The following is a 3,431-nucleotide window of genomic DNA, read 5'->3' as shown; positions in this document are numbered from 1 at the left end:
CCAGACATGCTATCTAGCTCGGGGTGAGAGATCCCCTGCTATACTCTTAAAATATTTAAACACGGAAGTCTGTGCAGCTTAAAAACAGCGTAATGGCTTAATTTCTTGTCTTATTGCAGCCATGTGTGGCGGGGGTGTTGGCGGGGGTGTTGGTGGAGGAAACACTCGGTGTGTGTGCGGTCCTGATTCCTACTGCAATAGCAGCACTCGCATCCCCTTCATTGACCTGGGGGAAGCCTCTGCCAGTGAACTCGCGCTATAAATGTAGGGCGTGTTCGTCTAAATGGGTTTCATCCCCGACTCGCTTCACCACGCCGGTTCACACATTTATTTACTGTGAGTCACAGCTAACAGCACGCACTTACCTGTGCAGACCTGTGTTTTCCTAAACCGTCTAATGATCCAATAAAACGCGTCCATAACAAACCGCTCAGCTTTTAGATGCCATCGGATTGGCTTAGGAAATATTGCTCACGTATTTAATTCAACAACAAATAGCCAGTGACTCAATGCTGCTTTTAAATTCCACCTAATTCACTCAGTTTTTCAGGCTCACTTTGTTCTTCCTTGCACTATAACATCAGCACCATCAGCATCAATACCGCCTGGGAGTACGGTATATATTATTTCATGTCAGCAAAAAAAAAACAATCATCTATTTACGGGCGGCTTTGGTGTGTGGCGAGAGAGAGAGAGAGAGAGAGAGAGAGCGGGGCTGCAGCCCTTCATCTGGAAAGCACGAGGGTCTGACAAAAGGCATCGCTAAAGACATTGAACCGGCAGCGGCTTGCAGCCTGCAGGACGGCGATCAAACACCCGAGTGTCTTTGATCCGACGAGGTGCAGGTGCAGTTAGTGCACATCTTTGATGGGGGGGGGGGGGGGGGTTACGGATAAGGAGAACCTGCTTCTGTTGCAAACAAAAGAGAAGATTACTTTGGAAGGAGGTGGAATGGATTATTAAAGTTATATGATGAAGCTTGACATGATGTCACAGTATGTCTCATAGCTTGTGAGAAACAAATAAACAGATTATTCCGTTCTGTGTCTCTTTTCTGTCTCTTTTGTTCCCTTTTCCAGGTCCTATGTTTGTTGTGACAGGACGAAGATTCCACAGTTTCAACCCGCCTTAGTTCCACCAGTGTGAGTTTTATTCCAAGAAACATTTTAATTATTCCCATCTGGAGATTTATTCTGAGTATTGTTTTTATTGACTCAGTAAATTTGCCTTTATTTAAAAGAGGAAAATAAACAAATAAAAAACTGAACAGCAAAGAAATGTTTCATAATTGACCAAGTACAATAACAAGATATTCTTATTAAATCCTGCAGGATTCTGCATATTTGTCTGATAACTTCACCTTTGGGGAGCTTCCTATTTTCCAGCAAGTTTTCAATCCCAGTATTTATGTACTATTTCCAAGGACCAAATAGACTTGGTACCTGGTGCAGTGTGAACTTGGTTTAAAATTCAATCAGGGGAGAAACGTGAATATATATATATATATATGTGTGTGTATATGTATGTTGTTCATCTCTCCAGAAGAGTGAGGAGATACTGGTTTAGTGTTCTCCATCGTTTGGATGGGGCGTCTACATCAGCTACTTTCTGTCTTCTTTTATGATGAGGTAGGCGTTCACGCTCGCACGCTGCTGTCCTGTGGGCTGAACCATGCTGTACGGTTACGCCTTCACAGTAATAAAGTACAGCGTGCGGAGGAAAGCGTTCTTTTCTCTCTCACTGATAAATCCAGCTCGACAGTCCCTCGTCTGTCTATTCATCATCTCGGGACCATTCGCTTGTGGTGCGTTCACAAGTATTTCTGACATTCCCTGTGAAAATATTTGCATTATATGAGGTTGGAAAAAAATCCTACTTGGCATGAAGGACTTCTGAATAAATGTCCTGCGTGAAATACTTTTCCCTCTTTCACCACATCCCGTGACAATGCCACGTTGTGCTCGAGTCCGTCCGTGCTATTCACGCTCAGCCACCCACTCAGACGCGCAGCAGGACCGTGGGCTTGGGTTTAGACAGTGATGCTTGAGTGACAGCTGGATATCCCTCGGCGGTTGTTAGCAGGCTGGATGGCTGCACCTTTTTATGGCGTGCGCTGCTGTTTATTTTTCAGACTGGATGCAGCAGACAGAGAGGAGACAGGCAGGCAGCAGTTATAAAACACATCAGATTTAATCTGGACACACCAGGAGGACCCAAAAGGACGAGTCACTCCACGAGTGCTGTTCTATTCAGCACCACCAGATGGCGATGTGTCCAAAGAGGAACTTTCCATCCCCCCTCTCTCTCTCTCTCTCTCTTTCTCTTTCTGTTTCTCACGTTACTTTTCCAGGAGATGATCCAGCATTAATACCCAACAACGAGGGGATTCATGAGGGGGATATAGTTCTTCTCTCGTCTGAGGCAAATGATCTTCTAATATAACAGAACATATAGCGCTCAGTGAAATCTTTCCTATCCGGTCACACACACACACACACTCACACACATGCATTAAATGGATTTACACATCAGACCGATATAAACACACAGCCTTGATACAATGAAGCTGGTTTCCAGTCTCATGTCGCTCTGTAAATGGGCTCAGCTGAAAATGCTCTCTGTCTTTGTGCGTTTCAGATCATCCACGTGTGAATGTCTTTATCAGGACATGTGATAACGCTGCTTCCTGTCCTGAGAATAACAGGACCCCCCCCTCCCCCCCCTAGTTGATGCTATTATCATGTATTTCCATGAGGAACAAAGACATGACGGCCCTGTTCAAATATTTCCTTCTGAACTCGCAGGTCTGAAAATGATTATGCATTGTGATTTATGACCCATTATGCAGCATCATGTTGCCATGACAACCCCCCCCCCCCCCCACCCAAGCCGCCCAGCGAACATTACAATGTCACTGATAAATTACAGCCCCCGTGAGGTCCTGCAGGCGAGGAATCATACAGTAAGAATGCTTTAAAATGTCCTCCGGTTGTTCGCTCTAATAATCATGGCCTAGATTTCCGCTGCAGCTCAGCGGCTCTATTTTGAGTTTATAAAATAGAATAAAGTAAAGACTCAGCTGTGGAAACATCAGGGAAACCTGATACAATAGAAACAGAGCGGCGTCATTTTCAGTTACCACAACGATTCCACCGTTATGCAATCTAATGGCGTTACGACACACGGCGAGAATAATGCATCATTTAGAACAGCCCGAGACTGAAACTCACACAGTGGTCTCCATGGCAACAAATCCAAGACACGGCGCCGCGGATAAACGCTCAGCTTCCACTTGAACATCGATCATTTTTAACACACTGTCTGGAAGGATCGAGATTCCACAATGGCAAAGACGTATTCCAGAACTGAGTTGAATCCAAATTAAGGATTTGCGTGTAAATGTGCTTCATTGTTGAGAGGAACAGCCCATG

Source organism: Brachionichthys hirsutus, chromosome 12 (assembly GCF_040956055.1).
Source record: "Brachionichthys hirsutus isolate HB-005 chromosome 12, CSIRO-AGI_Bhir_v1, whole genome shotgun sequence".
Classification (NCBI taxonomy): domain Eukaryota; kingdom Metazoa; phylum Chordata; class Actinopteri; order Lophiiformes; family Brachionichthyidae; genus Brachionichthys; species Brachionichthys hirsutus.
Note: the sequence above shows the minus strand (reverse complement) of the source record.